Source organism: Vulpes lagopus, chromosome 8 (assembly GCF_018345385.1).
Source record: "Vulpes lagopus strain Blue_001 chromosome 8, ASM1834538v1, whole genome shotgun sequence".
Classification (NCBI taxonomy): Eukaryota; Metazoa; Chordata; class Mammalia; order Carnivora; family Canidae; genus Vulpes; species Vulpes lagopus.
In genome coordinates this window covers 96,876,493-96,902,084 of record NC_054831.1, presented here as the reverse complement: position 1 = coordinate 96,902,084, position 25,592 = coordinate 96,876,493, and the positions used below count along the sequence as shown (strand labels likewise).

The 25,592-nt window shown below is 38.0% G+C and overlaps 1 protein-coding gene across 2 annotated transcripts in view; it reads left to right on the top strand.

Moving 5' to 3' along the window:
• Positions 1-25,592, top strand: part of ELOVL7 (ELOVL fatty acid elongase 7) — a 79,870-nt gene that overhangs the window by 12,519 nt on the left and 41,759 nt on the right. The window contains exon 2 of one of the 2 annotated variants that reach the window (XM_041766528.1): positions 12,023-12,084. The exons of the other annotated variant lie outside the window; for it this stretch is intronic. The gene's annotated coding sequence lies outside the window, so the exon portion shown is untranslated. The remainder of the gene's footprint in view (positions 1-12,022; positions 12,085-25,592) is intronic. 2 annotated transcript variants of the gene reach the window in all.

Genomic DNA, 25,592 nt, shown 5'->3' with positions numbered 1-25,592 from the left:
TCATTAATATTTTTCATGGTAAATATAAAAGAAAGTATAGAGATTTATGACAGATTTTCTGTGCCTGATGTGAAAAATCATACTTTCATGTAATCAGAAAAATCAGATTATTTTCTATGATAACAGTGTATGTTGCCTTTAGAAATCGGAAAACATAACAAAAAGTAGCAAAACAAAACAAAAAAAGGATGTAACAAAAACAAACCTCACCTATAATCCCACCAAACAGAAATTATCATTTCTAAACATTTTGATAAATTACTTTGCAGTCTCTTAAAGCAATTTTTTAAATATTGAAGTTTTTTTCTTGAGGAAAAAGAACTGACAACTATTTAGATAAAGAACAAGAATCACCTAAGTATTTGAAGAAAAAAAAAACCTTACAAACATTTGTAACATGGGAATTTTATTTCTTCCTTTAAAGAAAACTCATATTAAGGGAATTTCCAAACATTTGTAAAAGTAGAATAATATAATGAACAGGATGAACACATCACCAAACTCATGGCTCATGGCTCTTGGCTGAGAGAGTAGTTGATTTGGAATCAGAGTGACAGGGGAGGGTAAAGGGTAAGCGGGATCCAGTTGATCCAGTCTATGATCAGGAATTTTGAGCTTGATTCTAAATTACGTTACAAATTGCTGGAGGGTTCTGAAAAGAGACGAGACCTGGTCAGAGGGTTCTGAGTTGGGCAATTCAGGTTGCTGGCTTGTCACCTGTCAGTGGAGAGGAAACTAGGGTATAAAAATAAGGGAGGTTGATCCCTTGAAGCAGCACAAAGCCTCTGTGGACTAAGGACAGAGACAGTGTAGGAAAAGTGGAGAAGAAGGTCTGGATGAGGAAAAGATAGGAGGCCAAGGTTTCAAGCCTAGAAACATGGGTGATTTGTGGTGTCCAAATAGGTCTTGGGAAAAGTGGGTAGGTAAATGCTTTTCTTGAGATTCTGGAAATTTCTTCATTTCTATTCATTGGTAATCATTGCAGATTAAGTGAATAAAATGCATGCTCATTTATAGAATCTGAGACTTTTAACCAAGGTGGCCTCTTCCAGCAATTCCTTTATGATGGGGCAGTTTTAATTTGTATTTGTGAGATATTTCACAAATCAGGTGATTGAAACTCATAATGGTAGCTAAAGCCAGAAGAACTAGAATTTCTCCCTTGTTTCTCTTCTCTCCCACCAGGAGGAGAATCCATGGAAGTTACTTATGTATCTCATGTAAAATTAAGAAGAAAAGTCTTTCTTTGTTTATCTAGAAATACATTTGTAAATATTTGCCATGACTACTCTTATAGAACAGTTATTGTTCTCATCTTGTATTACCTGCCATTTCTGTTTGCTGATGCCGAGCTATTGTTTGAAAGGGCCACACTGAGACAATATTGAACTAAGCCATATTTTTCTGTCCAGACAAATTGTGTGTGTGTTGGCGGGGGGGGATGTTAGTGTAAGTTGTTGCTTCTGGGATCTTTCATACTGAAATTATTTTACCTAAAAATTAACTAATGCTATTTAGAAATACCATCCTGTATTACAAATATATTTTATATACATTATGCATTAAATCAATATGTCCACTAGCCTAGGAATGTAACTGTACTTTCCTTGGGAAAATCTTTTCTTTGGTTAAAATAACCAAATTATAGATTTCATTTTCAATTGGAGAGATCTTTTGCATTTGTGGAATAAATGCAAATCTTGTGTTAAATCTATATTAGTTTTTAATTTGTTAAACAAAATGGAGACACCTTAATAATAATCATTTTATGAAAACTGATGAAGGTTGTGTAGATACAGGAACAGCATGCTAACTCAGAGGACATGTATCATGAAGTTTAGATACCTAAGTGCTGTTGGAAATGAGTAAGAAAGCAGAGAAATCATCCCTGAGCAGAGAAAACTATATCCTGAAGTCCATTGAGTAAATCTATACTTGACCCATAGGGAGAGCCTCTGGTGTTTAATAATAGTCTATTTAGCATTGTTTTAAATATTCCAACATCCTTGGTTATTTCATTTCCTGTCCCATAGCAGATTAGGGACAGCAAATTAGAATGAGTATAATCTTATAGAAATGGGAATGCTGGTAAGAAGCCAAGTGTGGTGGCTAACAAGCTCATAGGGAGGAGACAAGAAATCTATTAAAAGCAGAGGCAGATATCTGAAATGCCTGGCGATTTGGAACTTCTTAGAGTAGGGCAAATGTCATAGCTCTAGCCCTGATAGTCACAGAGAGCACTGCTGTGATACCACTGCTCTCAATAATATCCCCAAACCATCCAGGCAAGTGCAGTGTAGAAGATGATTGTAATCTTTCAAAAGATGTTTGTCTTTCTTTTTAAGTACTTCTTAAAGTAATTATGCCTACAGATAAGCATTTCTGTTATCTAAAATGTTTACTTCAACGGAACACTGCATTCCAGTGGATAAGGCTGAATAAATGAATTGTACCCATAAATAGAAAAGCAGGATGAAGTAGTTTAATCTTACTATTGGTTACTTTTCTTATTCACAATTTTCTTTGGGACCACTTGTGTTTCTTCCTTTTATGGGCTTCTTTGTATATTTCATGGATGTGTATTATGTGTTGTATAATACTTGCCCCGTGTTCAAGTAGTGAGAAAGACTCGTATGATTACTATGTTCTTTAGGATTCATCAATCCACATGACCTACCTCTAGGTACCATTTCCTTCCCCTAATGGGTCCCCTGCCCTATATTCCTTTTTCTACTTGGACCCAATCTGTTACTGCCAATTCTGGTGTGTCTGAAACGCAAGGTGTTAGAGACCAGTTGACTCCCACTTTTCCTCTCATTCTTGTAATTCTCAGTTACTGCCGTAAGGAGAAACCCCTTACTGGGTATTACAGCCTTTCTGTTGTCTTCTACTCTTAGCCACACTTTCATCTCTGTCTTTTGTGCTTTGAAACCATCTTCCGTTGTGTTCATGAACTCTCTTTGGTCCTCAGTCCTATCACCTTCCTGCCTCTGAAGAGCTTATATTGTAGAGAGTTATGTAGAAGTAGGGGTAATCACATAGAATATTGGTGAGATGTAGATAAATAATGGTAAAAAGTGCTAGGGAGAAAAATAAAGCAATAAAGATAGGAAAGTTCATAGTAGTGGAGTTCTGAAGGTGATATGTTAGCAGACATCTGAAGAAAGTAAAGCCACAGCCATGGCAGATACCTTCAAGAAGAGAATTCTAGGGATCCCTGGGTGGCGCAGCGGTTTGGCGCCTGCCTTTGGCCCAGGGCGCGATCCTGGAGACCCAGGATCGAATCCCACATCGGGCTCCCGGTGCATGGAGCCTGCTTCTCCCTCTGCCTGTGTCTCTGCCTCTCTCTCTCTCTCTGTGACTATCATAAATAAATAAATAAATAAATAAATAAATAAATAAATAAATAAAAAAAAGAAGAGAATTCTAGGTGGTGGGGATAGTGGTTTCAAATGCTTTAAGGCAAGAGCATTCTTGATGTGTCCAAGGAAGGACAAGGAACCCAACGTGGCTGAAGCTAAGAAAAGAAATGGAAAGGAGGAAGAGCCAGAGAGCTTGTCAGGGCCCAGATCATGGAGAGCAGTATGGCCCATTGTGAGGTAAAAAGACATTGCCATGTTTTCGGCAGAGAAGTGATAGGACTTGGGTATTTTTTGTTTTGTTTTTTCCTCTAGTATGAAGAATACATTGAAGAAGAACAAAAGTGACACCAGAAAGACCAGTTGGGAGGCTGGCTATAGTAGTAAATCAGATAAGGGACAACAGTGATTTGGACCACCATTGGAATGAAAAATGGCTGGATTCTAGAACATGTTTAGAAGACAGAGTTGTCAGCATTTGCTGATGGGTTTGATGTTGAGGTGAGAGAAATGGAGGCTTTCTCCCATGTTGAAATGTACTAAGGTAGACTGGCCCAAATTCCCCTCTCTTCTCATTGCCACATCTGAATCAAACTGTTACTTTTTCACTTCTGTGATAAAATAAAGCAAAATTCTCCTTCTCTAAATGTCTTGCTCTAGGACTCTGAACTTTCTGCTTTCTTGACCCTCTTTGCTTGTAGTTTTCCTCCTGGGTCCAATAATGCATTGTGGACTTTGGCATCTGACTTGTCCACCTCCATCCCCACACCTGCAGTCACTGTGGGAGACTTCAAAAATCCTTTTTGATGCCAGCATGTGAGTAGCTTTGTCAGAGTTCCTTGTCTGCCCGAGCTGTGATCCTATCTATAGCCCTGAAGCCACTTGCTTTCATAGCCATTCCCTAAGCCTTCTCATTTGCACCAGAAGAAAGACCTATACTATTCCCTCTTCAAACCATCGTGTCACTTCACTTCTTATGCCTCTCTCTCTTCACTCTCAGAGAGACCTTAGTTTTTGCTCAGTCTCTCAGCAATATACTTGGTTCAACTTTCATATGTCTCTGGCCAACCACTGTCTCCTGATTGACCCTACAATAGTCCTCTGTACATATATCGCAGCTGAACAGTATTGCAGAAGATTGGATGAAATGGCGAATCTATCAATTCATGGTTTCCAGTCTCATTTTAACTCTGACCTCCAGTTACTTCATCCTTCTGTTCAGTGACTCTCAATCCTGATTGCACAATAGAAGTCTCTGGGAACTTTCAAAAAACCCAATGCCTGGGCTGCCAAGGCCTAGTACATCTGAAATTCAGGGGTGGAACTCAGACATTGTATTTCTTAATCTCCAGGTGATTCTATTGTGCAACCAAGATTGAGAAGCACTGCTTTAAATTTGCTAAAATTTAAATTTAAATTTGCACTGCTTTTAGTTTTTCCATTCCTCTCACAAGCTATCCTAGTCTTCACATGCTCTCTAGAACCACCCCATTGAACCCGATTTTATAAACTCTCAGCCATTGGCCTCACTTCCTACTTTGCTAGAAAAATTAAAGCTTTTGTTGCTGAATCCCTTTAATTTTTTGTCCTCATTTAGTCCAATAAACATTTAATTAGGGCCTAGTGTGTTCCAGGCATGGCTCAATGCTAGACATCGAGCATAGATGTGATGAAGGGGACAGACATAGCCAGTGCCTTCCTGGAGTTTACCGGCTAGTGCTGCATACAGGCAGATCAGTGAGGCAATTCTAGCACATGGTAAGTGCTAGGGTGAGGTAATAAGGTGCTACTGAAGCAGCTAGGTAGGGCCCTAATCCAGACATGGATCCTGGGGAAGCCTTACTTCCCTCTTAAGGAAACTCTTCTATGTCTTGGCCTCCTTTCTCTTTTCCCTTCTTGGAGGATGAGACGTCACCCTGCTCCAGTGGAAGAAGAGCACCATCTTTGTATCTGTCTCCATTCTCTCCATTTCTTCTCCAGACCTGCATTGGTTGTTCCTCCTTGTTTCTCTCTATTGTTTCTTCCGCTCACTGTAAGCGTACTTAAAGTTTTTCCCAAAATGATAGAACTTGGTTTTGCATCTCCTTTCTCTTTTTCTGCCTTCTCACACAGGCCTCTTGAAAGCAGCCTGTCCGATGCCTTCTGTTACTCATCAGCTTTTATGTTTTGGTTTCTCCCTCATCACTCAGCTTTATCTTCCTAAAGTCACAGGAGCTTCCAGGTTGACCTAAGTTGGTGAAGACTGTTCAGCTCTGTCACATGGGCCTCTCTGTGCATGTGGCTGTGTTATCGGTGTTCCTTCCTCAGAGTTTTCTCCACTTTTCTTCCTGTGATTCTGTATGTGCTCATTTCTTCTGATGTCATCTCCCTTGTAAGATTTCTTCCTTTAGCCTATGGCTTATAAAGGACGGTATTCTCCCGTTGGTTTGTCCTTATACTACTTGTCCTTTCCCTCATTCACTCATTAATGTAGTTTTAATCACCATCTAGATGTGAAAGCTTTCACAATCTGTCTCTTCCACCTTGACCTTTCTCCCAGGTACTTACTAGGCATCTCCACCTGAACGTTCCATAGATTCATCCCACTGAAATTTACAAATCCTTTGTCACTTAAACTGTTCTTCTTCCTGTGTTCTTTATCTCATCTGGTGGTACAACCATGCACATTGTCTCTCAAACCAAACCAGAAATTACAGTCATGTTACCCTTTCCCTTAATCCTGTCTAGTGAACCACTTAACCCTTCCTATATTGACTCATAAATATTTCTTGACTTTGTGTCTACCACCACTGCACATCACCCAACTATCTCTACCCTTGTTGAAGCTTTTAAGCATTTTTCACTGGGATGTTTGTAGTTAAATCCTAGTTGATGTCTCTACCCTTAGGCTCACCCCCTCACATTCTTTCTTTACCCAGCTAGGTTACAACACTGGTCTAAAATCCATCAGAAGCTCCCTCTGCCTATAGCTAAGGCTTTCAGTGAGCACTGAGGGGTTGCTTTTGGGGTAAGCTTTGGGGGATGTGGTAGGACATTGGAAGAATTGTCCAGTTGAATTAGTTTACATAATTATGCTTCTATGTAATATTTCACCTTTTGAAAGTTTTCTATTGCCTGTGCAATATCTTTTCTTGTTATTCCTCATTGGCACTTCTTTCTCAGTGCATTTGCCCATCGTGGTACCTCAAAGTGCTCACTTCCTCCCCATCACTAAGAAGGAGCTTAGATCTCATATCTTTCAGGAAGTCTTTAATCATTCGTGTCAGTAGGGATTTTATTCACTGATATTTATTGGACAACTGAATTGTTTTAGGCAACCAATAACATCTCAGGAAATGGGAGATGAGAACATACTCGAGTGCGTTAGAGCAGTGTTTTTCAGACTGTCTGTCGTGGAACAGTTGCGCTTTTTGTTTGTTTTTGGTCTATCATGGACCAAGAAGTGGTCTTATTGCATGTGATTAAAATGCAGTTTGCGCCACATGTGACTCACACAAATTCAACAACACCCAAACTGGTCTATATCTTGTTTAACAAGTATCACATATTTGGATGTCACTGCAGTGTCCAATTGCAATAAATGTTTCTAAATGCTTACACTTGATTTCTGAACTAGCTTGATCCACAGGTAATAAGCCATTTGTACATGTACAGTCCACAGGCCATGTTTAAGTAGCACTGCACTCAAGTTCTGCTGTCAGTGTGATGGTAGAAGAGAAGACAGCTTACACCAGGGGCTCAGAAGAGACCAAACACTTTCCCTGAATGGTTGAGGAAGGAAGGGGAGTAGCAATCCTCTTAGAGGAGGTCAAAATCTTAAAAAATGAGATCTGCTTATCAGCTAGGTGAACATGGCTTTTTAGCTATGAGAAAAAATTGGAGCATAGAGCAGCCTGGGACTACTAAGTTTATCATAGTAGGTGCATAGTGCAAGGGGGCTGCTATAAGATTAGGGATGAGACTGGAGTTGGGTTGACTTTTATTAATTCTTGCTAAGAATCAGCTATGTAGCAGATCCTTCCTAGGCCCTGGGATTAGAAGCCAAGGAGAGGCAGTTTTTGCCCTACTGGAGCTTAGAAGAGTTGCTAGGGTAGCTAAGGAGTTAGACTTTTACTTGTAAGCCGTCTTCAAAGGATTTTTGAGCTGGCACACAGCATGATCAGTTTAATTCTTGGAGGGATGGCTCAGGTGGATTATGGGAAATGATGGCTAATGAATCTGGAAGGTTAGTTGAGAGGTAAGTAAGCCAGGCAAGAGAATGCTAAGTGTCGGGAAGGAGCAGTCAGGGATTGAGGAAAGCAGTAGGGAAAGGAACTTTAATGAGAAATATTATTAGGGTGATATAAACCACAGATCTTGAGGGGTCAGTGGAGTTTTGGATGGCTTGCAACTTCTGCCTTGTGATAAGGTTGATGGTATAACTCATTGGGGAAGATCTTTTTAAATGGGGAAGAGATTAGAGAAGTGATAAGCAAACTGAGGAGGTCACACCAGTTAGGTGCCTGTTCTCTGTGGTCCTGGCGTGTGATATGCTAACCTCTGTCATTGTATTGGTCAGTTGGTTTCTGTATTGGCAAGCTCCTTGAGAACCTGTATCCAATTTTCTATCCTAAACATTTGGCTCAGGGCCTAACATATAGAACAGGCTCAACAAATGGTTCTAAAACTGAAAAGAAAGGCAGTGTATTAGTATCTTATTGTTGCCATAACAAATCATCACACACTTAGTGGATTAAAACAACACAAATTGAAAACTCATATTATTTCTTTATTTTCATCTGTAGGTCAGAAATCCAGGTTGGCAAGGCTGATTGCTCTGCTCTGTGTTTCACAAGGCACTGGCCATCTGGGCTTTTCTCAGAAGGCTCTAGAACGAATCCGTTTCCAAGCTTATTCAGGTTTCTGGCAGAATCCAGTTCTCTGTGGTTGGAGGACTGAGGTCTGTGTGTCTTTGCTTGCTGCCAGCCAGAAAAGGGCCCTCTCTCCAGTCCTGAAACATGGGCCACTACATCCCAGAGCCAACAGAGGTGCTTTGGACCCTCATTCTTCAAATCTCTTTGCCGTTCTTTTCTGCCACATTTCTGTTGTCTTTCTCTTCTTTTGGTAGCCAGAAACAGTTCTCTATTTATAAGGACTCATGTAATTACAGTGGGCCTACTTGGATAATCCAGGATAATCTCCCTACTTTAATGTCTATAACCTTAATTATATCTGTAGAGTCTCTTTTGCTTTAACACAGTCACAGTTTCCAAGGATTAGGGCATGAGCATTTCAGGGGTATTATTTTGAGCATTATTTTGCCAATGGTATTAGTAATTATCCAACAAGTCATGTAGGGATCATCATAGTTCTTAAACACTTATACATTCTGGCACCTCCTATTTGTACAGGGAAGTACAAGGAGAGTCAGTCTTACTCAGCATCAGAAGGAAGCGGGAGCAGAGGTAGATCACAGCCTTCAGTTTCTATTCTTTCTTCTAATTAGCCATCTGTTTATTCATCCCATCCATCTATTCGTCTATCCCATCCATCCATTCATCTTTTTCTATCATTCGTTCATTCATAAGCCCTTGAGTATGTATTTTATTTCAAGAGTCTGTGCTGGTTTGGGAAATGAGGAAGAAATTGAGTTACGAAGATAAATAACACTTGATTTGTGTCAGCTAATTTTCAATACTTTGGAGTCTCCCATAAAATTTTCTTAAATCCATGCCATCTACTGATGACTTTGGCTTATATTGATGATGTTACCGTCCCTATTTAGTGTGAATAATCTGTTTTTAGTATGATGTGGCCTTAAGCCTGTACGAAGGACTCAGTAAATGTATAGAGTTATGGTCATTACTGCTTGGTTTACTCCCTCTATGCGTGGTCATAAAATTTAGGAAACATTAATAAATACATATATCATTGTTTTAATTTTTAACTTTATTCAGGTAAGTAACCAGTGTTTTCAGTTTCTTATTGATCTTTCCAGAGACATTTTATGCATGTAACAAAGAAGTATTTGTCTTGTACCCAGCATTAATTAAACAGTCTATCAATTACAGATAGGTAAAGCTACTTCATTCTTTTTTATTACAACATATGATTCCCTGGTATGAATATACCAACTTGTTAAGAAGCTTAACCTTGGTGGAAATTTAGTTTCTACTTCTTTTGCTATTAAAAGATTCTTGTAAAAAATCTTGTACATTCATCTTTCACACAAATGTTAAGTATACACATAGAACAATTATATTGCAACAGTTATTGCCAAATTATGGAAGTTATGGCAAGTCACATTCCCACCAGCAATGTATGAGAGTAACTATGTTTCTACACCTTGGCCAACAAAATATATCATCAAAATTTATGGTTTTTACCAATCTCATTAGTAAAAAGTGGTATTTCTACTTTTTTTGCTTGAATTTGCATTTGCCACATGGCTAAATAAGGTTGGTCATCTTTTTAGATTTTTTTTAGAGCTATTTCATTTTCTCTAAACTGTTAGTATCTTTTATCCATTTCTCTCTTGGACATTGGCTTTTTTCTCATTAATTTACTGGTAGTCTGTATATTAAGGAAATTAGCTTATAAGATACATGTATTTCAGGATATGAAATAGGATATAAGATACATGTATTTTTTCTTTGATTTGTCTTTTGATTTTGTATGCTTAGACTTTTGACATGCATAAACATTTAATTGTTGGTGGGCATATTTAATTAATCTTAACATCTTTGTCTTCTGTACTTTGTGTTATAATTGCAAAGGTCTTCCTTATTTCAGTATTACAAAATAACTACCTCAGGTTTCACCAAATATTTTTTTATCCTTTTTTTTGGAAATAGGTGTAGATTTATAGGAAACTAAAGTTAGTACAGAAAGATTCCATGTACTCTCTTTGCTCAGTTCCCCCAACCACCAGGTATTTCTGTGGTTTTAGTTTTTGTGTTGAAATTGTTGATGCATCTGAAATTTTTTTTGTATAAGTTGAGATATGGATTCTACTTTATTTTTTTCCACTTGGTTACCTATTCAACCTAACATTACTTACTGAATAATCTATATTTTCTCCAGTAATCTAAAATGAATATATATCAATCATATGCTAAATTCCTAAGTATACTGGTCAGTTTTTTAAATATTTAAAGTGCCACAACTTGCAGAGAAGCTGAAATGTCATTGTGTATTTTTCCAAGAGCTACATGTTGGGGTGATCAGGGCAGGCCCTCTTTCAAAATCGTATAATGGCATAGTTTGGCCGATTCATCTAGAATTGACTTTGTGGTGTTGTGGGTTGTGCTAGGATACAGGTGAGTAACATTCACTTCTTAGCCTCTAAAAGTGCATCTAAGCTTATTGATCCCAATCTGTTAAGGTAATACCATATGTACCATATGTATCCTTACAAAACCTTTCCAAGGGGTATATATTATCCTCGTTTTGTAGATAGGAAATAGAGACTCAGAAAGATTGAAACTGCCTAGACCTCAGGTCATAGAGCAACTTGGGGGAACTCAGATTCTGGCCTTGTGATTGGCATTGATTGGCGTTATCACACTGTATTCCAGGACATAACTCACATCTCTGCCTGAGATGCCTCTTCACTCCATTGATCTGAAATAAAAACTCTGGGCTAGAGTGTAACTCCTTCTCTGCTTTAGCAAACTTAAAGGCTGTGACCATTTTTAACTCCTCCTTTTCAGTGGAAGGGTAGGGAAAGCCAGATGACTTTTCTAAGACTTCTCTGACTTCACTCTGAACAATCCTAAGGGAAAAATATAATACTCATTTGCCCATCTAGTTATGTGAGTTTAGGGATTTAGATAATTTAGATAATTCTTAAATTCTTACCCAGATCTGTGATTCTAGTTATATATATTTTAATCTTGCTCATATTTTCTGTAGTTTTATGTTCTTGTATAGAAGGGAGTGAACAAAAGCATTTAAAGAATGACAAGTATTTTCATGTGGGTTATTTAGAGGGAAAACATGTTAGAAATGCTTTAATCCAATTAGAAATCACATCTGTTAGGAGAAGTCATGTAGGCTGGTTATTGTATAATATAAAAGTACTCTGGATTTTAGTTCATTACATTAGTTTGCTAGAAAATACTTAAAGGCCACCACTTAAAATTCTGTATGTGCTTTGAGGCTAAGATTATCAGGTCACACACCCTTTTAAGATCCTCTAGGTTCTTGTTAGCTACAGTGTAGTCCATGTGATGCTTTAGGATTTAGGTTTTAGGATCAGTAAAGCAGGTGGGTCTCCAGCTCTGAATTTTCCACTTAAATGTTAAGAATTATTGCTGTAGCAAAGTAAGGTCTTCCAGATAATTTTGCCCACTTCTCTTGGAAGCTGTGTCTGGAGTCTCCATGGACAGCCCTCAGACTGGCCAATTTGGATACCTAGATACAAAAGTCATTTAGTGTGCTTGGAAGGGAGATATATATTCTTAGGGCATAAGTGAGTTAATGCAAGGCCAGCCACACTCAGGAAACTGATGTATAAACTAGAATCACCCTGTCATTCATTTAAGACTGGTTATGTATGTAGACAAAGTGAAGATTGGGCAAAGTTGCAAGTAGGTAATTCTGCTTAGGAGATCTGGGTCTAGGTGAGAAAATTGGTGAAATGAAAGTAAAAAGAGCTTGATGAATCTTGTTCTTCTCTCTAGAGCACATTCTCTTTTGAAACCATCACCCTGCTCACCCTTCTGTTCAGTGCTAGAAAATTCTGGTGAGTAATCACAACTGTGTTTCGGGGATTTTTTTTTTTTAAGATTTGTTTATTTTAGAGAAAAGGAATTGTGAAAGAGGAGAGCAGAGGGAGAGAAAGTCTTAAACAGATTCTCATGGAGCCCGATACAGGGCTCGATCCCACGACCCATGAGATCATGCCCTGAGCTGAAATCAAGAGTCAGACACTTAACCCACTGAGCCACCCAGGCACCCCTGTGTGTTTGGCATTTTAAAGAGACTTCTGCCTTATGGTTTGCATTGTTTCACATCAGCTTCTATAATTTTAATATAACTATCATAATCTACTAAAGTTTACTCACCATGTAAATTTTAAATTATTTCTTTTATATGAAGGGTGGCACCTAACTGCTAACAATAGGCAGGCTGTCTTTCTTTCCCCATCTATTATATGGGCAGGCCTCTTCGTGCAACGACTTTTGGCATTAATGTCTCTGTGAGGGTGGGTGGTTCACACTTTTAGATTTTGTTCCTGAATTTGGAGATTTGTCTCACTAGAAGACTTGAACTTTCTTTCCCTGAGTTTCTATCCTTTCCTCCTTTTTGAAATTTTTCTGTATGGTGGACTAGGGAGATTAACACTGAGGAGGAATACAAGCAAGGTCAGGTGTAAAAGTCTCAGCTGGACTAGTCTGTGTTAACTTTTTTTATTAGATATCCCCAGGTTACATTTCTACAGGATACACCAGCCTTGCTCCTACTTATCCTTTCAACAATATGCTCAGACATGACTTCCTCCAGAAAGACTTTCTTCATCTCTGCCCATGACTGTAGCTACCAGGCTGGATTAAGTACCATATCCTCTTTGTTACAAAAACACTCTAGGCTCATTGCTCTTGTAGAGCATATGCTATATAACTGTTTACTTGTATATGAACTCCAAGAAGGCAAGCACTCCATTTAGTCTACTTTTTTTTTTTTAATTTATGATAGTCACACAGAGAGAGAGAGAGAGAGGCAGAGACACAGGCAGAGAGAGAAGCAGGCTCCATGCACCGGGAGCCCGATGTGGGATTCGATCCCGGGTCTCCAGGATCGCGCCCTGGGCCAAAGGCAGGCGCCAAACCGCTGCGCCACCCAGGGATCCCCCATTTAGTCTACATTTTAAAAATAACTCCACTGAGATATAATTCGCATACCACACAATCCACCCATTCAAAGTGTACAAATCAGTGGTTGTTAGTATGTTCACAAGGTTGTACAGCCAGTACTGCAATCAGATTCAGAACATATTCTTCACCACCAGAAGAAACCCAGTGCCCATTAGTAGTCACTTCTCACTACCCCTTCCAATTCCCCAGCCAAGTAAATTACCAGTCTACAGTCTGTTTCTATGTTTTACCTTTTCTGGACATTTCATGTAGATGAAAGCATATGATAGGGATGTCATGTGACTTGCTTCTTTTACTTAGCATGTTTTCAGGGTTCGTCCATGTTGTTGCCTGAATCACTACTTCATTCCTTTTTATTGCTCAATAATATTTAATTGTATGGATTTGCCACATTATATTTATTGGCTCTGCCGGTGGGTATTTGGGTTGTTTCTACTTTTTGATTGTTATAAATAATGCAGCTATGAACATTTAGATACAAGTTTTTTATGGACACATGTTTTCAGTTCTCTTGGTGATATATACCTAGGAGTAGGCTCATGTGGTAACTATGTTTAGTAATTTGGTGAACTGTCAAACTGTTTTCTCTGGTGGCTGCACCATTTCCAAATCCCAACAGCAATGTGTGAATGTTCCAACACCTCTGTTGTTCTTATTACAGTCATCCTAGTGGGTGTGAAGTGGTTTTCTGGTCCACTTTTGAATCTCCAGCATGGGGCCTACTATGGGGCTAACAAACATTGATTGATTGGCTTTCTTTTTGACCATCTTGCTCCTCTTACCACCCTCAATACTGGAGAGCTGGGTGCTAGAGGAGATGAGCATAGACTAGAGTCCTGTTAAATTTTGAACAGTTGCTCTGCAACCTAATAACTGTGTGATTGGGAACAAGTTACTTCTTTGAGCTTCAGTTTCCTTATCTGTAACATAGAAATAATGATATCTCTTTCATAGTGTTGCTATGAAGATTAAATAGATAATACGAATGAAACACCTAGTCTAGTACTTGATGCAAAGCCCTGGATAAGTGGGCGCTGTTGTTATTCTCTCAGATAACTTGGATGGCAACTGGCTCTCCCTTGCCTCAGGAAATAGAGGCAACATTTGACTTCAGATGTGCCTGAGGTTGCGCTGCCAATGGTATGTGAGGTCAGCTCCCTTTGATTTTTCAAGAAGACTCCCTCCTCATAGGATCTGTTAACACCTTTTCGGTTTTTGAGCAATACTACAAGACTCCTGAGGCCAGATGAGAAAGCTGATTATCATCTCTGGTTCTGCTTCTTCCCTATGAATTCCTACTTAAGCTTTAACCAACTGTTGAAGCTTGCATTATTTGCTTGCATCTTTTAGCTCATTATTAAAATGGTATTCTTTTCTGGAGTACCAACTTTTAAAACTTTAACCAAGACAACCTTTTCATTGCAAAAATCCCCAGTAAGCGTTCCAGGTTATCACAGGTTGATTTGGGCAATGGAGGAAAGTCTTTCTGACCTTTGTCAGAGAAAAGGTCTGCCTTGCCTAGTAGAACTTGTTGCTGCCTTGCTTTTGAACCTTTTGGGCAATTTATGAAAGCAGAGGAACTGCTTTCATCTGAGGCACACAGTGGCAAAGTTCCCATGGCGGGAAGTGTTTGTTCTCACCAATCTTCTAATATAGTAGTCACAAGGGAGATGATAATTTGTTTTACTTGTTTGTGCTTTATTGTAATTTCATAATTGTGTCACTGTTTTTACCTGAGAGCTAAGTCTCTAAGAGAAAAAAGTGTGACACACTTGCCCTTAGGGATCTTCTTTATTCAGCCTTGAACTGCCTGTCCAGTTCTGCCTGTCTACTGCTTCTCCTTACAAATCCTCATGTGCTAAAACTGAGCTCATGGCCTGTGAATAAGTACCCTCTGAAGTTTCCAAGTCCCTATTTTAGTAAGAAGAAAAAATGTGATAGTAACAAAACCAAACAGTTGATGACTTTTGGGGTTGGGAGGGGCTGGTAGGGACAGGTGAGAAATAGCTTACTGGAAAAAAAGGGAAAAAGGGGGAGTGTTTAACATCAGAGTAGAAGAGAGTGGTGGGAAGTAAATTTGAATGGAGAAAGTGGACTCAGATAATGGAGCTAACAACTTGGGACTTGATGTGATTTTTTTTTTTTTAATTTATTTATGATAGTCACTGAGAGAGAGAGAGAGAGAGCCAGAGACAGAGGCGGAGGGAGAAGCAGGCTCCATGCACCGGGAGCCTGATGTGGGATTCAATCCCGGGTCTCCAGGATCGCGCCCTGGGCCAAACGCACGGGCCGAACCGTTGCGCCACCCAGGGATCCCCTGATGTGATTTATAATAGGGTGTCATTGTAGGTTCTGGAAGAGAGGGAAAAGAAGATAAAGCTGATATGTTGGAATGAATTTTTTTTCTGGTAACAATATTAACCATAAGCATGAATTTAAAGAAATAAGAGTGTAGGCAGGAGTTATCCAGGCCCAGTTGCAGTAATACAGGTGTTCAGTGGGGTTCTGGTTGTTAACAGGGAGAATGGTGGGGAAAAGTTTCATCTAAGAAAAGTCAGAGAATTTTTAGTAGCTCACAGGTTAGAGGCGAAAGAACAGAGTCAAACATGATTGTCATATTATGGATCAGAAGAAATGTCAAGCCATTAACATCAGTGTTGGGTAATGAAGCCAGTTGGTGGCAAGAGTTGGACAAGATGAATTCCTTTTGGGATTAGTTAGGTTTCATGCGATGGTGGAATGTCCAAGTTACAATGTTTATTGGCAGTTCAGAATGGTGGACTCTGGCATAGGTACAGGGTTGAGGTTCAGAGTATAGATTTGGGATGTTACCATAGTAGTAGGAGCAAGTAGATTTTAAAAAAAAAGAAAAAGAAAGAAAAGAAAAGGGGGAAAATGCCACAGATTGAAAGGAGAAACCACCAGTGTGGGAGTATGAAGAAAAAACTCAGCAGAACAAAATGATGAAGGGCTGATCAATGGATAGGCATGAGACCAATTAGAAGAGTGCTATGTCCTGAAAGCCAAAGTCAGGACTTAAGAAAGGAAGGAGAGATCAGCAGTGTGAGGCTGCAGGGAAATCAGGGTAGATATGAACTCTGGAAAAGTCTTTCTTTGAGTTTAGCAAGAGGGAGGACCCTAATCTTTGTGTACAACTCCATTGAAAGAGGACACCTTTAAGCAAGCAAAATGATTATCTGAGGACAATCACACCCTCCTCTAAGCATCACTTAGAGGTGATGGGGTCCAGAATCCCCACTGTTATACGTCACAGTTATTTTATCTATTCAGGAACAATCTCTTCCCCTTATTTTATCATCATATGCCTATTCTTAGTTTTTCCACTTAGATTGTCTCCTCCAGCCTGGTGAGGGGCTCGTTCCTGCCGATATTGATTTACTAACATAGGTGACAAACAGTTAAACTTTGTCCTATCACAACCCATGTTTTCTAATGAAAAGTAAGTATATGCCAAACAATAAGTTTTGCTCTCCATTGTCCAACTTATTGGCAAGGATCCCTTTGTTATTTCGTGCTCTTTCCTTGCCTTTCAAGATACGTTTTTGTTGTTTATATTTCTCATCTTTGCTTTTTTTCTAGGGTTTGTCTTAGGTTAAGATTGAGACTAGGTAAATAAAGCAGTATTCTAATAGAGAATAAAGGGGCGCTGGGGTCATAAGAAGCGTAGGATGACAATGGTGGCTTGGGGAAGGGGTTTTACAGAATTAAGGAAGAGATTGCCTTGTTACTATCCTTAAAACATAGTTCAGTCTTCTGAGAGCTCCACGAATGATGTTTGAGTGAGAGATGTAAATCAACACACTTAATATAAGCATGGTTCAGAATTATAGTTCTAAATTTTATTTGGAAGAATCATAAGCTTTATAAGCTCAGATGACACATTGGAAGAAATCCAAAGATTATTACATCTATCTTTTTTTAAAAATATTGAATCTATTTTGCATGGGGAAAAAGTGGAAGAGAGAAGGTGAAATCCTTCATAGTTTAAATGGTGTGGCTTAGTGGTAGGGCTGCATTTTTATATAACAATTGATTATTTCAGCTACTGAAGTCTTTTTTTTTTTCAGCTATTGAAGTCTATCAAAAAGAAGTTCTAGATGACAAAAAAGTAGCAAGCTACTATGCTATATGGATATCTGAAATTTGAAAATTTGTAGGTGATAAGTATCTCTGTAGGAAGCTATTCTGAAAAGATGTTGTATGGCCTTAGTTACTCTGAAGATTTTGTGATTATTTATGCCAAAATTATTTTCATGGATTTTATTTCACTTTAAAAAATTTAGGTATATACAGGATTTATGTTTGGTTAAATGAGGGATACACAGTAAACAAAGGATAAGGAAACATTTTTATGTACAATTTGATTAATTACAAATTCTTCAGACTTTGCAATACTCTGTCTTTTGATTTACTGCCCAAAAGGGAAAGCACACCAAATTTCTGGGAAATTTTCATTACTAATAGCAAAGAATGTGTTTCTGATAAATCATATGTATAGCAGTACTGAATTTTGGCACCTTTTTGTATTTTTGCAAGTAAACCTTGAAGGTTTAGCTTACCCAGGCCCCAATTTCTGAGCTCCTGATCTTCATTCTTGGTATTTCATTATTCATTAGCCTTTCTAACAAAGTATAGTGGGAAAGAGAGAGAGAAAAAAACTCAAATTAGTCCTGCTACTTATCAGGAACCAAGTTGAATGAATTAACAGACACTGAAGCTAATAAATTTTTTTTTAATTTTATTTATTTATGATAGGCACACAGTGAGAGAGAGAGAGAGAGAGAGGCAGAGACATAGGCAGAGGGAGAAGCAGGCTCCATGCACCGGGAGCCCGACATGGGATTCGATCCCGGGTCTCCAGGATCACGCCCTGGGCCAAAGGCAGGCGCCAAACTGCTGCGCCACCCAGGGATCCCGACACTGAAGCTAATAAAGAGAAATCTTAGAATTCCCAGTACACTAGCTCAACAATACTATCTTCTAGACTGTGTTATACATAATATTAAGCATACAAAGTAAAAGTATATATTTATAGTATATGTATACTATAGTGTATGTACATATATTATGGTATACAGTATTATATAATTATTACTAATTATAGCATTATAGTATACATACATGTTATATAGTATATATGTATTATAACATATAATACATATATGTGTGTATATATATATATACATACACACACACACACACACACACACATACTCTAATGCATATGTCTCTCTTTAAGTCATGAGGATTTAGTTAATGGTCATAAATTCAATGAGTAAAATGCAACTAATCTTATCCTTAGAGTTAAAAAAAAAGTACAGCTGACCTTAATGAAAATTCATTTCTCAAGTTTCTCAGAATCAAATCCTAAAAAGGAAATCTTTTGAGAAGATCAAATATAGCCTTTTAGTAAAAGTCAAAAGTACAAGCAGTATAAAATTAAACAGCAAAATGATGAAAAGTTGACATTGTCACGTGAGTTATTTACAGATATATATGACTTATCAGCTTATGCTTATAACTTAATTTTGAAGGTCAGAAGGTTGGGTCTCCTGCTAGCCAGTGCAACAAAGTTTGATCATCAGTTATGATAGTTTTCTATACTTATTGATTAATTAATACCTTAGACATTCCTTGCTTTACCACCCCTGGGTTAGTCATGTATAAAGTATAAATTTGTATACAACAGGGGCACCTGGATGGCTTAGTCAGTTAGCATCTGTTTTCAGCTCAGGTCATGATATCAGGGTCCTGGGATTGAGCCCTGGGTCTGGCTCCCTACTCAGTGGGGAGCCTCCTTCTCCCTCTCCCTCTGCCGCTTGCCCTGCTTATGCGCGCTCTCTCTCTCTCAAATAAATAAATAAATAAATAAATAAAAATCTTTAAAAAAATTTGTATATAACATCACTCCCATCCTGCTCCACAAGAGTTTATGAAGTTTTAGGTGATGTAAGACAAGTTTACAAGCAACATAAAATGCATTATGATGACTACCAGATATAGATAGTACGTGCATGAGTGAGAACCAGAATATTAACAAACACTGTGGCATGGATATCAGATAGGATGCCAGCCATGAAAAACTGACCTGGCTGTCCCAGTGCCGAAAAGCAGAATATCGGTACTAGTTATATATACTGTGCTGTAGGATTGTATATAATTTGTATAATTTAGTAATTGATTCGCCTGAATAATAAATATATGGTCCTAGACTAATCTGTCATTGGTTATAGACAGAACAATATTTCTAACATTATGAATTTTCCATAGAATCTCTTTCAGCAGAAGTTGAGATAAGCTATGGAGTAGGCTTAGAAACACCCGTATGTGAAAAGGCTCTAATGAATGGATGAACTCACCTTCTGCTTTCTCCTTTCGTATGGAATTCTAATGTCAGGTTCCTCACCCATGAATGTGAAATGAAGGTGTGTATTAAGTATTAATATGTAGCAGGAAGAGGATCCTAGGGGCACTGCCCTAGGTTGGGCCAACTTGTTTCCATAGTTCTACCCCAAAACATTTTTCTTTATGCTATAAGAAATGCTTTATTTCATTTTCTTAAGTACCTGTAACACTCATTAAGCACTCATTTGTGTTAACAGCACTGCTTTTTTTTTTTTTTTTTTTTTAAAGAAACCAGAAAGTAAGAGTGCAGTGTTTACCTAAGCATGATTGAAAGCCCATCGGAATGAGATTGCCATGGCAATGGGGCGGTGGGGAAGAGTGGGGAGAGTGGAAGCCCTAGAAATATGCCTTTTCAATAAGTATCTCAGGAAAGTCTAATGCACATTAAAGTTTGAGAATTATTCTCTTATTCTAATTAACGGTGAAATTTTTTTTCCAGTATCTAGCCAACTTGATTTGCAATTAATAAATTGACTTTTCTGTTTATTGTTTGAAGGATTAGGTAATTGTGTATTTGGAACATTTTTGGTGGGGGTAAGGCCTTGGTAGATAGTTGTATTGGGGGATTTAGGGCAGAATGCCCTGGGAATAAGATGTACCCAAATATAGTTTATCTTGAGGATCTAGGAAAGGTACTTTCTTCTTCTGCTGTGTGAGAAATCTCTCTTTCTCAGAGCCAGAACTCCAGCTAAAGCTATATATATTCACTTTGTGGGCCAAGTCAGTATTTGTGGCTTTTCTAGAAAACGAAGTGTCCATTATTATTTCATTTTGATGCAATACTTTGAATTTCCCAACAACTGAAATGCACTTTAGAAATCCAGCTTCTTACAGGTGAGGTCAAGGTGTTGCAATAGACTTTTTGTTGCCTGACTCCATGCAGATGCAGCCAGGGCATCGCTTCGTTTTTTTCCTTTGTTCTGACTTCTGTGAAATCCAAATTCTCGTCTAGGCATATACACACACATATTTACACAATTTCAGCCTCTCCTCTACCACCACCTTTTTCTGGTCCTACAAATGTATTTAGGATGTTTCCATGTTTAAAATAAATCTTTCACTCTACCAACTTCTATCTCCTTCCTCCTATAAATAAGTATCTTGAGTAATAGCATGGAATAGGAAAAAGCCGAGAAGTCATTAGAGCTGAGAGTTGGGCCCAGCTCTTTTCTGGAAAAATTTTCAGAGCTTTGGTCCACACAACTGGATCAACTCTTAGGGTCCCGCCAGCTTAAACCTTCCTCAAGGATAAAATTTATATATATTTAGACAAACTAGTTTCAATTACTCCTTAACCCTTAGAGACCTAAATTTGATTTTTACCACTCAACTGTGCAGTATACTTAAAAGAGTTTCCAAGTTATGTGTTAGTTTCAGAATTCATTAGTCTTTTTCTCCATTTTAATTCATTCAACACTAGAGAATGAGTTTTCCTCCATAGCTTCTTGTACACTACCAATACTAGCTGTTGGTTTAACATTCTTTTCTTTCTTTCTTTTTTAAAAAAGATTGATTTATCTATTTGAGGCGGGGGAGGGGTAGAGGGAGAGATAATCTCAAGCAGACTCTGCACCAAGCCCAGAGCCCAACTCGGGGCTGGATCCCACAATCCTGAGATCATGACCTAAACTGAAACCAAGAATTGTTCTTAACAAACTGCACCACCCAGGCACCCCTCTTTTCTTTTCTTTCTTTCTTTTTTTTTTAAAGATTTATTTATTTATTTATTCATGATAGACAGAGAGAGAGAGAGAGAGAGAGAGAGAAAGGCAGAGGGAGAAGCGGGCTCCATGCTGGGAGCCCAACATGGGACTCGATCCCGGGACTCCAGGATCGTGCCCTGGGCTAAAGGCAGGTGCTAAACCGCTGAGCCACCCAGGGATCCCTTTTCTTTCTTTTTTAAAAAATATTTTAAAGTGCAACTTTCAGATATGCAGAAAACTACAGATATATAATTAATATCCAATGGGTACCACTATGTTTCCTCAAAAAAGTATCAACATTTCATCATTTTCTTAATATGATTTTTTAAAGAAAAAAATTATCTTTTTCTCATAAATAGTATATACTCATTATAGAGGATTTAAACAATGGAGGACAACACAAGGGAAAAAATTTTTTTCAATAAATCACCTCAAATCCAACCACCCAGAAATAGTATGTTATAATAATCATAGAAATAATATCATTATTAGATGTTATTATTATATCAACATCATTCAGGTATATTTTCTAGGTGTGAATAAGATATAATGCTGGTTCTGGGTGACTAGCTGGATAACTAGACAGAGTTTTACAAAGTTAGTCATTCATTCTACTTGTAATAAAAACATATTAAATTTAATTCTGCTTGACTGTATGAGGCAAAAAAGAAACTGAAGTGAACCTGAGGAGATTGCTGAAATTTAAACAAATATTTCCCCAAACAGACAGGTTTCTTTTTCTTTTTCTTTTTTTTTTTTTAAGATTTATTTATTTATTTATTCAGAGAGAGAAAGGCAGAGACACAGGCAGAGGGAGAAGCAGGCTCCACGCATGATCTAAGGAGTTGATCATTAAACAGACTCCCTGGGGGGAGCCTGACGTGGGACTCGATCCCAGGTCTCCAGGATTACACCCCGTTAAACCGCTGCGCCACCAGGGCTGCCCACAGACAGGTTTCTTAAATGAGTCCTTAAATTGTGAAAAGAGATTGTGAAATCGTGTAAAGGTTGGAGTTAATTCTCTAAAAAAAAATATTTTAGGGACTCCTGGGTGGCTTAGTGGTTGAGCATCTGCCTTCGGCTCAGGGTGTGATCCCAGGGTGCTGGGATCAAGTCCTGCATCAGGCTCCCCCCAGGGAGTCTGTTTCTCCTCTGCCTATGTCTCTACCTCCCTCTCTGTATCTCTCATGAATAAATAAATAAGATCTTTAAAAAAAACATTTTAGACAATCATGATTTGGGGCCATATTTAGACTCACTAATATAAAATATGAGGATACTGGCATCTCACATTTCTTTCCCCTTCTTTCTTCCCACCTTCAGATATGTGTCTTAAGTTATTTTAATTTGAGAAGGCAGTATAATGTAGTGATTAGTGGAGCTTGGTTCAATGACCAGACCACCAGGTTATTCAACACTCTGTCTTGGTTTTCCTCATCTGTAGAGTAGGATAGAGTTGTTGGTGAATGTACATGAGTTGATTGACATAAAGAATCAGCTGTATAATAAGCATTCATTAAACATTATTTGTAGTCAGTTATGGCTCTATGTTAGAGGGATTTACAGTATTTGCATTCTGTTCTGTAATCCTGATATTCTTTCCATGTTTAAGTGGGTTCTGCACACCAAATGGGTCTTTTTGAAAGGCCTTCTCTATTCCTGAATTTTTTTATTCATCTCTAAATTGTCTTGATTTTATTATCATATAGTTTTTTTCAGGAAAGCTGATGGACGTTATATTCCCTAAGTTCTTCCATTTTTGAAGAAGTATTTCTGCTGCCTTTATTCCTGGGTTATACTTTGTTTCTCTCAAAATTTTGTGTTAATTCACTTATTGTTGAATGTTGCTTTAGAGAAGTCTGATGCAGCCTAAATTTCTTTCCTTCTATACATGATTTGCTTTTGGCGGTTTTTAAAAATCTATACATGATTTGCTTTTGGCGGTTTTTAAAAATCTTTTTAATTTATATTCAGTAAGTTGTAAATCCATTGTTTTTTAGCCAATAGTTCTGTGAGATTTGATTCATAGAATCAGGTAACCACCATCAGAGTTAAGATACAGATATTTCTATCACCCTAAAACATTTCCTTGTGTTGTGCTTTGTAATCACCCCTCCTTCCAAACTCCATCCCCTGGCAACCACTATGTTCTCTCATTATAGTCTTGCTTTACTCAGAATGTCATAAATGGAATCATGTAATATGTGATCTTTTGAGTCTGGTATATTTTACTTAGCATAAACATAACTGAGATTGATTCATGTTGTGAATATCAGTAGTCTCTTTGTTTTTATTGTTGAGTAGCATTTCATTGAAAGGATATACCACGGTTTGTTTATCCATTTGTTAGTTGTAGAATATTTGGGTTGTTTACAGTTTGGGGTGATTATGAATAAAGTCACCATAAACATTTGCATATAGGTTTTTATGTGAATATTTTCTAGATATGTTTAATTTACCTTCTATAAAGATTCTTTCTCCAAATAAGATCACATTTGGATGTACTGGGAGTTTGAACTCAGCATACGAATTTTAAGGGGATACAGTTCAATGTATAATACTTGACTGTTTCACCTATACCACAAATCTTATCTGCCACAAGCCAGGCACCTGTCTAGGCACTAGGAACACAAAATAATGAGGCTCAGTTTCTTCCCTTTTGATGAATGGAAAGATAAGAATTAATAAACAGGCATCTGCAATATTACACAATAAGTGCTATCATATGTAAGACAGCTTATTATGAGAACACCTCCATGAGACACCTAATCCTGACTGATTAAATCGGAGATGACATCTCAGAGGAAGTGATGTTTATGTTGGATCCTTCCCAATAGGATGCAATAGCTGCATAATTGCTCTCCCTACTTCCAAACCACACCTTCAGTTACCCAGCCCTGGACTCTGCCACCCAGTTAATCTTTCCAAGTACCACCTTAGTTGAGACATTCCCTGGTTGAGAAATCTCTAATGACTCTTCATCAACAACAGAACTAACTCCAAAAAATTCTTTGTCCTGGCTTTTGGTGCCTCCACAGTCAATACCACCACTGGAATCTGCTGTTCCTGTTTTGATCTTTCTTTTCTTCCCTTCCATAATTCTGTGCATTACCAGAATATACTAACAAATATTTTGGAAATGCGCTGGGAGCTCTTCTATAATTTTATGAAGGCAGACTTTTGTTTTGTTTTCTTTATATCACTGGCACCTAAAACAGTGCTGGACATGTAACAGATACTTAAGAATATTGTTTGATAGAAATGCATCCAACATAGGAGTACCAAAATATAGAAAGCAAATATTAACAGACCTAAAGGGAAAAAATAACTGCAATATAATAATAGTAGGGGATTTTAACATCCCACTTGATCGATGGATATATTAGACAAAATTAATAAAGAAACATCAGCCTTGAATAACACATTAGACCAGGTGGACTTAATAGATATATACAGAACATTCCATCCAAAAGCAGCAGAATACACATTCTTCTCAAGTGCATATGGAACAATTCCAGGATGGATCACTTGTTAGGCCACAAAACAAAGTCTCAATAAATTCAAGAAGATTGGAGTCCTATCAAGCACATTTTGTGACCATAATGGTATGAAACTAGAAATCAGGTATGGGAAGAAAACTGGAAAACTACAAATACCTGGAGATGAAACAATATGTTACTGAACGACTACTGAGTGATAAATCAAAGGAGAAATAATAAAAACACTTAGAATGAAAATAAAAATACAACCTACCAGAACCTTGGGATACAGCAAAACTGTTCTAAGAGGGAAGTCCAAAGCAATACAGGCCTACTTCAAGATCAAGAGAAATCTCAAACAATTTAATTTTATACTGAAGGGAAGTAGAAAAAGAACAAATGAAATCCAAAGTTATTAGAAGGAAGGAAATAATAAAGATCAGAACTTTAATAAATAAAATGGAGACAAAAGACAAAAAAAAAAAAAAGGTCAATGGAACTAAGCTAGTTCTTTGAAAAGATAAACAAAATTGAAAGACCTTGAACTAGACTCACCAAGAAAAAAAGAGAGGGTGCAAATAAAAAAACTGAGAAAGAAGGGGCACCTGGGTGGCTCTGTTGGTTAAATATCTGCCTTCAGCTCAGGTTGTGATCCTGGGGTCCTGGGATCGAGCCTCACATCAGACTATTTGCTTAGCAAGAAGTCTGCTTCCCCCTCTCTCTCTGGTGCTCCCCTTGCTTGTGCTCTCTTGCTCTGTCAAATAAATA